Genomic DNA, 13,856 nt, shown 5'->3' on the forward strand with positions numbered 1-13,856 from the left:
CCCATCACATGATGCATGGCTACTTTCAGCAAGGCTCCATCCTGGTTCAACCCTGGAAGCATCCTAAGAAAGAGCCCAGAAAACACGGGAGGCTTCCCTCATTCTCATTAGTTAAAACGTGGCCAGCGTGGGTGGAAGTCAGGCGGCAACACTTTCCCCTGTGTGATGAGGGATGTGGCAGTATGGACAATGTGGGACGTGGGGCATGGGGCAACAGTTTCCCCCTTTACCCCACGAATTCACCACAGTGCCCAGAAAATCCCCCCACTGTACCCCAGCTTGAGGACCTCAATGTGATGAGGTCCTAGAATCTTTAGTCTATAGAGAGCCTAAACCAAAACTTTGAGCATCAATAAATAATTTGCAAGTGTGGTCCACAGAGGCTGATGCCATATTTGATAATCTTCCCTTCTTCTGTCCCATCCATTTAAATCAGTGGTTCCCAACCTTTAGGCCTCCAGGTGTTTTGGACTTCAGCTCCCACAGTTCCTAGTAAGGTAAAGGTAAAGGTTCCCCTGATGTTAAGTCCAGTTGTGTCCAACTCTGGGGGTTGGTGCTCATCTCCATTTCTAGGCCAGCATTGTCCATAGACATCTCCAAGGTCATGTGGCCGGCACGACTGCATGGAGCACCATTACCTTCCCGCCGGAGCAGTACCTATTGATCTACTCACATTTGCGTGTTTTTGAACTGCTAGGTTGGCAGGAGCTGTGGTTAACAGCGGGCGTTCATTCCGCTCCCGGGATTTGAACCTGGGACCTTTTGGTCTGCAAGTTCAGCAGCTTTAACACACTGTGCCACCAGGGGCCCCACAGTTCCTAACAGCTGGTAAATTGGCTGGGATTTCTGGAAGTTGAAGTCCAAAACACCTGGAGATCCAAAGGTTGGGAACCACTGATTTAAATCAATAATAATACTATTTCTATCAAAGTCATTATTCAATCTCAGCCAAGTTTTGGATGAGCTGTTGAAGCAGTTTACATAAATGCAAGACAATGGCTTCCTTGCTGAAACTGCTGGGTGGGGAAAGAGTGGCTAAAACCAATATAGAAAGGAGCAAAAGTTAGCAGGAAACCATCATTGGTTTTAACAGTAGATGTAATGTTTTTCAATGTTTTGATGTGCATCAATTTTAATTCCTAATTTTAATGTTTATTTTAACTGTATGTTGTGTTAAGGCATTGAATAGTTGCCTATATGTAAAGCTGCCTTGAATCCCCTTCAGCATTGAGAAAGACAGGTTGTAAATAGGGCAAATAAATAAATAAACAAATCAGGACATGACAACAGCACCGAGCCAATTAGAAAAAAGAAACTGTTCTAAATCTACTCCAATTCTAAATGGTACAACAATATATACATTTTAAAAAAATAGAACAAAGCAAATGAGCAGTGTGTGTGTATATATGTATTTGTGTGTCCACAATTCAGGCACCAAAATAAACTGGGTTGTCATTTTGCCTATTCTCTTCCTGATGTGATTGCATTCTAGTTATTCAGTTGTACATGGTTGATTTAAAAGCCAGCTGTAATATGAACTTAGTTCAGTGGTTGCTTACCACACAGTGCTGCTATTACTAGAATCAGTATCACTGAATCTTAACCACTGAACATATATAGCTTTAGCTTAATTAAAGATATCATTTATTGCACCACATTTCAGTTGTTCAGCCTATTTGTGGTATTTTTATAATTAAGACAGGAAACAATGCAAATTCTAATTCAGAGTCACATTACACAGCATGAATGAGGTTGGTTGTATAATAATGCTGATGGTGTATAGCGACCTATTCACTTGAATTTATAAATAACTTGGCATAGTTCTTCTTTCCATTTTAGAAACCGAAATGGCTGAATATTATTGCAAAATGAGATTCTCTTAAAATTATAGCATTATGGGAAGAGAATCAGAAAAAATATTGGCTTCTTGATATTAGTTGTTTAATTCTACATCTCCAAAGTTTTGTTTTATATAAGAAAAAAGAGGATTTAGCACTAACTTGCTAAAATGATTAGAAATAATACTCTACAAAATAGCCTTTATAATGTCCAAAATGACAAATGAACTTTAACCGTAGAAACATGATTACTAAAAGTACTTTGTGAAACATGGGCACAGAACTGATTTTCTGCACATAAAATCTAGATCTATATTACTAAAATATACTTTGCAATGACAATAGAAAGACATTTGACATTTGAGACATGCTATAAAATCTCCTGGTTTCATTTTAATTACTAAATGTTTCTCTTTTTTTTATAAAAAAAAAAAGGGGAAGGGGGAAATTACTAGTACGAATTTTGATTGCAGACAATTATATTTTTATTTAATTTTTTTTATTATCACTATAATATTTTGGGATCTCAAGGACCCTTTTCTCCATTTTGGGTTAAACAATTTCTAGAAGATGGCTAACTGATAGTTGTATCCTTGTACTGATTTAAATAATAATTTATTTATTTATTTATTTACAGTATTTATATTTCGCCCTTCTCACCCCGAAGGGGACTCAGGGCGGATCACATTATGTACATATAGGACAAACATTCAATGCCCATATACACATCGAACCAAGACAGAGACAACAGACAGACAGACACAGAGGCAATTTAACCTTCTCCTGAGGGGATGTTCGATTCTGGCCACAGGAGGGAGCAGCTGCTTCATCATCCACTCTAATGGCACTTCCGCACTTCCTCATTCCAACGTTGTAAATTAGTTAAACTTGCCTCCCCACTTTTATAAGTGGTACTTTATTTCCTACTTGATAGATGCAACTATCTTTCGGGTTGCTAGGTCAGCAACGAGCAGGGGCTATATTTTATTTTTAATTGACGGGTGCTCACCCCGCCACGGGCTGGCCTCGAACTCATGACCTCATGGTCAGAGTGATTTATTGCAGCAGCTGTTTACCAGCCTGCGCCACAGCCCGGCCTAGAAAAATTGGTTTTCTAGGCCAATATTAGGTATCATAACATGATTTCACATCCCAGTTTCTTTTCAAGAAACCAGAAACCAACACATAGGTCCTTGAGATATCACAGATATGTGTCAAGCAAGGGTTGGTGAGAAGTCCACCCCTGAGTGATTTTGCAACTGCTTTACTCGGGCCCTTATCCTTCCAAATACTTCACCCTTGTCACTCTTTGTATGATCAAAGGTGAACACGCAACAACAGTGAGAAGGAGAATTAAGGGGCATCCTACCAATGGTGCTTTGTAGCCACCCAACAATGCTGAACCTTTAATCTGGTTCTACACCGACCCACTTGCATTGATAAGCAACTGTTCAATGCCTAATCTATGCCTGGAGATTCGGCATATCAAAGAACCATCCCACAAACCTAACCATTCATCTGAAAGATCTTTAGTATGAGAGGGAAATCCAACAAATGGGAGAAGATTCAGGTCAACAAGATGTCAGTTCTACTCCATGACTTCATGCATCTGAGGAAGTAATCTTTAAAGCTTATGCTATCAACTTCTTTTAGTAAGTCTCTAAAGTGCTACAAGGTCCATTTGCTCACTTCATAGGTAGGTAAAGGTTTTCCCCTGGCGTTAAGTCCAGTCGTGACCAACTCTGGGGGTTGGTGCTCATCTCCATTTCTAAGCCGAAGAGCCTGTAGACACCTCCAAGGTCATGTGGCCGGCATGACTGCATGGAGCGCCGTTACCTTCCCGCTGGAGTGGTACTTATTGATCTACTCACATTTGCATGTTTTTGAACTGCTAGGTTGGCAGGAGCTGGGGCTAACAGCGGGCGCTCATTCCGCTCCCGGGATTTGAACCTGGGACCTTTCGGTCTGCAAGTTCAGCAGCTCAGCGCTTTAACACATTGCACCAGAGGGAAATCCAACAAATGGGAGAAGATTCAGGTCAGTAAGATGTCAGTTTTACTCCATGACTTCATGCATCTGAGGAAGTAATCTCTAAAGCTTATGCTATCAACTTCTTTTAGTAAGTCTCTAAAGTGCTACAAGGTCCCTTTGCTCACTTCATGGACCTCTTCAAATTTGCTGCCAGAATCACCATGCATACTGGTGAATCCAGCAGTGCCCAGTGGGGGGGGGGGCTGTCACATGTTCCACATCGCCTCACTCACCTGTTGCCCCATCCCATGGGAGGAAGCGTCAGCTGCCTGGCTTCCCTCCTATTGATCGCCATTGAACAGGGGACTTCTCATGTTGTTGCAGTGGCGGCATGCACTGCTTGCTCTACAGTTTTATGATGGAGCCCCACCAGAAGTAGTTCAACGTTGTGGGATGGGAGCCAGTGAGCCCCATCATAAAACTATAGAGGAAGCAGCGCATGCTGCTGAAAGACACACCATCTGATGAGGCCATATGACTCTATGATCCTCAGTGAAGGCTATGAGAATGGCTGCATTACAGGAACAGTTTTTGTGGACCTTAAGGCAGCCTATGACACAGTGCAACATAGAAAAATGCTGCATAAAGTCTACCATATGACTCAGGACTTTGACTTTACAAAAACTGTCCAGACCCTCCTGGAAAACTGCAGCTTCTATGTGGAGTTTCAGGGCAGGAAAAGTAGATGGAGGAGGCAAAAGAATGGTTTGCCCCAAGGCACCTTGTTTAACATCTTCACGAACAATCAGCCACAACCACTATTCACAAAGAGCTTTATATATGCTGATGACCTTAGCCTAATAACACAAGCAAATGATTTTGAAACAGTTGAAAACCAACTCTGTTGCACCCCAAGGCAGCATGAGCACTCGAAAACCAGACAAGACTGTTTATGTTGGATAACTGAGACTCTACTGTATAGCTTTATTAAAACAATTATAAATCCAAAAGAAATTAGGTATAGAGTCTGAGTAAGGAATAGTTCTTTTCAGAAAGTCAATGACGGTTTCAATTGAGTGAAGGAAAAGGTCCGATATTATAATCCACAATGATAACTCGATAGCTCTCCCAAGAAATCAAAGTCCATGAAGTTAAACAGGGAAATAACGCTGGCAGAAAACAGAGGACTATCCACTGGACTTGCTTCGTAGCAATCAAGGCAGCAAAGTTGTTAAAGCTGAGGCAAACTTGAAACAGGAACAAGGATTAACAACTGAAGTAAAGTCAAGGTCTACTCGAGAGTCGCAGCACAGCACGGCCCGAGTGGAACTGGAATACTTGGCTTGGAAACAGGAGCTAGAAACGGAGAAACCTCTCTCCAAAAAGCAACGGTAACACCGCAAGGAAATCTACCAAACAAAACACTTTTAACAGATTCTGGGCTCTACAGAATTTGGGGAGTACAAACTCCCAAAATTTTCCCAAGGGAACGCTACCCATTATCCCATCTATTTGCCAGTCTCTGGCTCCGGCGCATTTCCTGTTTTTCACTTCTTTCTCTAGTCACAAAATCTCTACAAAATCTTTCAGTAAGTCCTTTGACAAAGTCCCTCATGACCTTCTGGCAAACAAACTAGTAAAATGTGGGCTAGACAAAACTACAGTTAGGTGGATCTGTAATTGGCTAAGCAAACGAACCCAAAGGATGCTCACCAATGCGTCATCCTCATCTTGGAAAGAAGTCACGAGTGGAGTGCCGCAGGGTTCCGTCCTGGGCCCGGTTCTCTTTAACATCTTTATTAATGACTTAGACGAAGGGTTAGAAGGCACGATCATCAAGTTTGCAGATGACACCAAACTGGGAGGGATAGCCAACACTCCAGAAGACAGGAGCAGAATTAAAAATGATCTTGACAGACTAGAGAGATGGGCTGAAACTAACAAAATGAAGTTCAACAGGGGTAAATGCAAGATACTTCATTTCGGCAGAAAAAATGGAATGCAAAGATACAGAATGGGGGACGCCTGGCTAGACAGCAGTACATGTGAAAAAGATCTTGGAGTCCTTGTGGACAACAAGTTAAACATGAGCCTGCAATGTGATGAGGCTGCTAAGAAAGCCAATGGGATTCTGGCCTGTATCAATAGGGGTATAGCGTCTAGATCCAGGGAAGTCATGATATCCCTCTATTCTGCCTTGGTCAGACCACACCTGGAATACTGTGTCCAATTCTGGGCACCGCAGTTGAAGGGAGATGTTGACGAGCTGGAATGTGTCCAGAGGAGGGCAACTAAAATGATCAAAGGTCTGGAGAACAAGCCCTATGAGGAGCGGCTTAAAGCACTGGGCATGTTTAGCCTGCAGAAGAGAAGGCTAAGAGAAGACATGATAGCCATGTACAAATATGTGACGAGGAAGTCATAGGGAGGAGGGAGCAAGCTTGTTTTTTGCTGCCCTGCAGACTAGGACACAGAACAATGGCTTCAAACTACAGGAAAGGAGATTCCACCTGAACATCAGGAAGAACTTCCTCACTGTGAGAGCTGTTCGGCAGTGGAACTCTCTCCTCCAGACTGTGGTGGAGGCTCCTTCTTTGGAGGCTTTTAAACAGAGGCTGGATGGTCATCTGTCGGGGGTGCTTTGAATGTGATTTCCTGCTTCTTGGCAGGGGGTTGGACTGGATGGCCCATGAGGTCTCTTCCAACTCTACTATTCTATGATTCTATGATTCTCAGGCATTTCTTCCACATCTGGCTCTATCTGCGAGGGAGGACTAGATGAATCCTCTCCAATTAACTAAGTCTCCAGTGTCAACATCTTCAGGCACCTGCAGCTATAAAGACTCCTCCGTGGAGGGTGCAATGTCAGTAAATTCCTCTTCATTATCTGTGCCAAAGTGCAGGTCCCAAAACACAGCAGGCCTTGGTGCCGTGGCTCGCTGGGACCTAACAAACTCACAAATGCCTTGAAAGATCTCTCCAGCTACTACAAAGAGCCTGAAGCCTAACCCTGCCAAGACACAAGTGTGTGCTTTCCACCTACGCAACCGTGAAGCCAACAGGAAACTGAAAGTTACTTGGGAAAATATCTTGGCACTGCCCCTCCAGATATGCGATGGGAATTTGCTGCTAACTGTGAGAGAAATAAGGTCGAACATTGTGAAAGCCATCCACTGCATGACTATCAGCTTCCTCCCACCAGTACTCAAATCAAGGAAGGGCTTCATAAGAACCGCCACTCCTCTTGATGTTCCTCCAGCAACAGCAAGAGTGTCCGTCTGGGCAGCTAAACCAGGCAATCTCAACTGGATGGCCCCCTACGAGGGCCTGCCTCCAGGGGCAAACTAAGAAAGGGCAACTTGGAAATCCCTGAACAGACTTAGAAGTGGAGTGGGCAGATCAAAAGACAACTTGGCAAGGTGGCACTACCTGGAGGAATCCTCCACCTTGTGTGACTATGGAGCAGAACAAACAACTCCGCATATATATGCTTGCCCACAATGTTCTGCCTCATGTACCGAGGAAGAGCTGTTTAAAGCCACGGACAATGTGGTTGCTGTTGCCCGCTTTTGGTCTAAAACTATTTAGCTGCTTGTGATTTCCTTTATTTCATCACTTTTAAACTTATTTATTATGCAATGCTTTTGACACGAAATAAATAAATAAAGTGAACTGTGAATATGATAATTGCTTAATAGCCTTACATTCATCTCTTACTCCAGCACTTCAGGATTATTTTATTTCCATCGTTGGAAAATGCACTCAGAGCAAACAAGTAAGACTGATCTTAGCCCATTTTTCCTGTTTAAACTTTTAACTTTTTAAAGATCTCAGCAATAAGCACAGAGGTACTGGGCCAGTCACTGCCTCCTTCTTCCTCTCTAATGCTTCTGCTTTCAATGACTATCTGAGATGCATGAAAATGGAGGCCATGGCATCTTCCCATAGAACCAAGCTTTTAAACCATTCTACCCTACAGAAGACACCATAGTCTGCATTCCTATCATCACTATTATCACTCTAGCATCACACACTAGCCTCAGCATCACTCACGGTTCCAATTACTTATCTCCATCACTTGCTTTCTTTTCTTTTCTTTTTGAGATTGTGCTCCATATCATTTTGAGATTCTGTGTAGTGAAGCAAGTAAAGTTCTACTGGCAGACAAGAATGGAGGAATCAGCAGTAACAGTGGTGGGCCATTTCTATGAATTTTTCATGGACATTTTATTGGCTGTTCTGGTTGTGGGATGGGGAATTTACCATTTTTCTGCAAGATAGTGGGGAAATGATTTACATATTTATTGAACAGCTTCTTACTTAGATATATAAAAGTACAATTGCTGGTGTTATCCAGTGATATAGCAGATATCCCCCAAGAACATTAAGATTTTGGCCTCTCCATACAGCAAAGCTGTAGGTAGGACTGGGTCCAGGTTTGAGAAAGATAGCTCTTAGTGGGCCTTTGGTAAGCAATGCTCCATCCATTTCATAGACAGAAAAGCCTCACCAGAAACTGAGCCTATTCCATTATCTGGACAGTTGATGGTCACTGGATGGGCCAAGAGTAGCAACTTGATTGGCACTTCCTTGGTGGCCACTGATCCTTCTAATGCTGATCTAACTGTAGGAATTAAACAAGGCTCTGCACAAGAAACAGTGCCTTATAGTGGTGATAGATAAGATTGTTAGATAGTTTCCTTCTATGGCAAAACAGAGATGTTTGCTAAACCTGACCTCTCAGTCACATGCTTCTTTGATTAAAATCTAGCTACTATATCATCATCAACTTTGGCAAAGGCTTAAAGAATCCATTCTGAAAACTGGAATGCACCATCATTAAAGTCTGTCATTAGTGGTCTTATTTAGCTGAGATATTGTGATTTTCCTCTCTAATACTTTCAATGCCAATGAAGGCTTCTGCATCGAAAATGCAGTTTCATTCTGCAGATGGTGATAGCTCCGCAAACACATCTATTGTTAGTTTGAAAGTCAAGTGATCATTTATGTAGGTGTATGTGTGTGGGAGCTGTGCAAAGAATTACAACAGTTTGCTTCCACGTTGGCAATTCAGTGGGAAGAGGAAAGTCCACATGAAACAATATCAAGCTTGCATATTAAAACATTTTGCTACAGCACACAGCTTCCTGCAGAGCATACAGCTTGTCAGTCTCCAAGGCAGAATCAAGCAGGGGTTGGGGGGTGGGGTGGGAGGGGTTCAGTTAAATGTGATACTCTTTGGATATTTTGTATTAAATAAAATAAATGTAAGCCATTTCACTCACAGATCAATTAATACAGTCTAAAACATAAATCAGATGGCAGCCAAAATATTGTATATTTAATGAATGCATTTTAAAAAAGTAAACAATATCAATATCACAACAAGCCATGACAAACCATGACATACCATGTAGTCACTGAAGGTGAGGTTAAGTTCCATTGAGCAAGGACCATTTAAAAACCATGCTATTATATTGATTCTACTTTAATCTAACTTTCATATCTCTGCTGTCCAGTCAAATTAATGAGACTCTTTATGAATATAAAAGATTTATATGCATTAAGATATTTTTTTGGGCTTATTAATTTCATTGATTTCAGATGCCATATGCCCAGAAGTAGAAAGCAAAAATGGTACAATGTCAGGTACCTTCCTTAATTCCATTTGATTTCTTTTACACCCGCTATACAGCTGAGGAGAGTGCAGGAAGTTAAGCTGTTCTGTGTCTATTTTGCCATGTTTCTTGTAGCTAGGAATTGGGGATGAAGAGAACATTAATTATTATTTGTTCCCAGGTTAAAAAGAAAGGTTTCCTAACAGTCAGGAAGAATAATAGATGAGTGACAATATTATCCAATTTTCTCCTAGTATTTGATAGACTCAAAGTGTTATGGAGAAATTCATCCACATAGAACAGCATGCACGTTTTCTGTGCAGAAAAAAAATCTGCATAGGAGATAGTCCTGCATAAAAACATCAAGATCTTTCTCTAAAGAATATCAACTTGTTTGAATATGGGAAAGTACTACAGATAAATATTCTTTTTCTTCTGCAGCAAGGAGAAAACAACTATAACTATTTGACATAGCATAGAAAAACAAAGTAGTTGAGAATTTACATCCATACTGTGAACATTAAATACGTACAGTACAAAGTGTAGCATAGAGATAAATGAGATTTTGAGGGCAAACAATTCTGGTATTGGAAGAATCTCTGATTAATATGTTTGTTATAATCTTCAGCGAAGCAAAGAACTGACATATGAATCCATTGCCATCTGTCCACAGTTTGCTAATAGAGAAAAATGCACACACAGATGCTGAATGTAACACTGCTACATATTTATTCTCCATTTGTGTAAGAGGGCATAGTCATATTTATTTACCTTTTTGTTTCTTTTTCAAAAATGGATTTTTCTAATTCAGGCAAGTAAGCCCCAATATCTTATCACAGTTTTTATTGCATTTCCATTGTTGCAAGATGGAAATATCAAATAGAAATAGAATATTACGGGACTGAGTTCAGTTTTTGTCTTATTGCAAGAAGGTCCTTTGAAATGAATGAGGATGTTAGTCATGAACAAACAATTGCATCAATTTAAGTGGCTATACTTTATTCTCAACTTAATCCATTAGATTTAATTTATTTGTGTTTCTTTTAAAGCAGTGTTTCTCAAACTCCCAGAAATCCCAGCCAGCTTGCCAGCTGTTCAGAATATTTGGAACTGAAGTCCAAAACATCTGGAGGAACAGAGTTTGAGAAACACTGCTCTAAAGGGTTGATCTTCCAAGGAAACTAACAGGAAAAATATCACAGAGACATTTATCTGGAGGAAAAAATTGAAAAGGAAGAATATCAAATGGTTGTTTCTATGAAAAGTTCATAAATTATGACTGACTTCTTGAATTTAATATTCAAAAGTATATGACTGAATCATGAGGCACTATTCGCTGATGGAGAATAATGTAGACAAGAATGTAGTCTCCTTGAATTAACATCCTGAACTCTAAGATATGAGTCTGTAGTTGCTACAGCTCTTATGTGAAATAACATTGTCTCTGTAAGCTTTTATTTCCATTGTAGTTGTGTCAAAGCATCATATGATTTCTATTAGAGAACAATAAAAATCTTACCTCTGTTATTCCTGGGAATCTTCAGTGATTGATACCATAACAAAAAGGCAAAAAATAATCTTCCCAGTAAACTGAATTATCTTTTAAAAAAAACATTACAAAAGAAGAAAAATAACAGATAAATAATTTTAGGATTAATTCAGGTTATAGCAATAGATCATGATAATAGCACAGTTTTGATAGTAAACATTTTGAGAAGTCCCCCCCCCCCTCCATTAGAAGTCCTAGGAAATAAATTTGTTGACTGAGCTTCCATCTGCATGAACCATTTAATGTAGTTTCAAATCAGCATTGAAAAAAGTGTTTTTGCTATGTGGATTATTACATAGGAAATCCTGGAACCCTTTGAAGCCCAGATGTGGATTACACAAACCACAGACCATTGATGCAGATTGCAGATTTTCTTTCATGCACTTTTCTGGGGGTTTGTTGTCTGGCCACTGCAGTTTGAAGCTAGATTTGAAGTGCATTAAGTGGGCATTGTAGATGGGATTTATGTTAAGGAAGAGGAACCTTCATTTTCAGAGAAATCTTGGTTTATCTAAAATTACTTTCCACTCAGTAACCATTGAGAACATATGAGTCAGATCAGTGTGTTCATATGAATTCCCTGCTTTCCCCACTTCCAAGAAATACATATATCCACATGCATTTTGATTGGCACATTTATGGATATCATTGACCAGTGACTAAAACATAGTGGTGTATTCAGAAGAAGTTTGTGTGAGTGTGATTTTTATCATATGCACTTCTTTGAATTAGAATTGCCAGATTTTAATAACAGGCAGTCAGAATTAATGGCATGCAGAACTGACAATTAGAAAGAGAAAATATCAAATTGATATCAAAATGTTGTTCTGTTCTGCCAACCATATGCTGAATTTTTTCTTCTCTGGTATTGGTGTTATCACTTAGGGTCAAGTTACCTTGATACAAATTTCTGATCCTGTCAGACAGTCAGACAGTCCCCAAGTTACAAACATGTTACTTATATACAACTCCTAGTTACAAATGGGAGTGAGACAACAGAAAGTGCAGGAAATTTTACCCCTAGGAAGGGAAATCCACTCCTGAAAGAGTCATTACAAGCATGGGCTAGAGTGTGTTTGAAAGCCTACTTTGCATCAACTGAGGTATCAGAGAAATCATTCCTTGCTGCCACCATTGCATCTGCAGGCGCAGAGCTGTTTCGAGTGGTCAGAGGGACATCCCTGACCATTCAGCAGCTTGCTGTGAAGAATTTGCAAGGCACTTTGCAGATAGTCGCTAAGATCCATTCCAACTTGGATGCTGTTATTGATGCAGTTCCAATGAATGTAACTTTGGCTCCTGCTTGTCCATTGTTGATGGATACCTTTTAATTTGTACAGCCTGAGGACATGGACAGGATTCTTGGTGAGAATTACCACATGTGTTCTAGATCCTTTCCCTTCCTGGCAGATCAAACAGGACAGAGGGGGGCTGGTGGAGTGGGTGAAGGTGGTGGTCAATGCATTATTGGAACAAGGCAAAGTTTCAACTTGACTAAAGGAAGCAGTTGTGAGACCTATATTTTAAAAGGCTATCCCTCAACCCCTCTATAATGGACAACTATTGGCCAACTTTTCCTTTCTGAGAAAAGTCTTGGAGCCTGTGGTGCCTCTCTACCCCAGGGATTTCTAGATGAAACAGGTTATCTAGATCCATTTCAATCTGGTTTCAGGCATGGCTATGGAGCAGAGACAGCTTGGGTTGCCTTGGTAGATGACCTACAAAGACAGCTAGACAGGGGGAGCGTGTCTCTTTTGGTTATCCTGGACCTCTCAGCGGCTTTCGATACAATTGACCATGGTATCCTTCTGGGTCATCTCTCTGGGATGGGACCAGGAGGCATTTTTTTACAGTAGCTCTGGTCCTTCCTGGAGGACTGTACCCAGAAGATGGTGCTGGGGGACTCCTGTTCAAATCCCAGGCCATTGACCTGTGGGGTTCCTCAGAGTTTCATTTTGTCCCCCATGCTGTTTAACATAAACATGAAACTGCTGGGAGAGGTCACACAGAGTTTTGGAGTTCGGTGCTACCTATATGCGGATGATAACCAACTCTACTACCCCTTTCCACCTAAAGCCAAGGAAGCTGTCCTGACCAGTGTCTTTCATCAGAAACCTTCAGGTGGCAGGCTAAAATCTTTCTATTTAGACAGGCTTTTAAAGATGAAGAAACTGATGGACATACAGAATATGGATAAATTAACGCAGATAATTTCACAAGAACATCAAGCAAGGACAAAAACGGACTGGAATAATCTAAGCAAATATTTGACGGAAAAAAGGAACTTGGAAACATAGGGGGATCGGTTGCATGTGATGACACCCAGGGGACTTAAGAAAACTTGGGTCGGGAAAATTGGAAAAAGTAAGAGATAAATCGCAGAGCAGGGGAACTGGAAGGGAAGACAGCAAGGAGGGAGGGGGATGGGGATTTGGGTTTTTTCCTTTTTTTTCTTTTTCCTCTCTCGGTTTTCTATTATATATGTTTCCCTCCTTCTTTTATTGAAGCACAAAAACCATAAATAAAATGTTAAAAAAAGATGAAGATTTTAAAATTATAGTCAGGGGGTGCTGTGGTTTGAATGTTTTTGTTCTGCCCCCCATGCTATCTTAACTATTTGGAAGGTAAACAGGATGTGCAGGGAACAGATTGGAGACTATATAGTTGAATCAAACAATAATTTATTAACTGACAAGAATTTTAGATTTCCTCCTGAGTCTCATTACAAAGTCTTTATGAAGAGAGGTAAGGTTTTTGAGAAATAGACACAGTTCTGGCCAAACTGAGGATCTTGAATCTTTATTTCTTCTTATTGTCTCTTTCTTGTATGGTGTTAACTGGTCTCAATATTTGACTGGACTTAAATATAGCTCCAACTGA

This window comes from Anolis carolinensis, chromosome 3 (assembly GCF_035594765.1).
Source record: "Anolis carolinensis isolate JA03-04 chromosome 3, rAnoCar3.1.pri, whole genome shotgun sequence".
In the NCBI taxonomy this organism is placed as follows: Eukaryota; Metazoa; Chordata; class Lepidosauria; order Squamata; family Dactyloidae; genus Anolis; species Anolis carolinensis.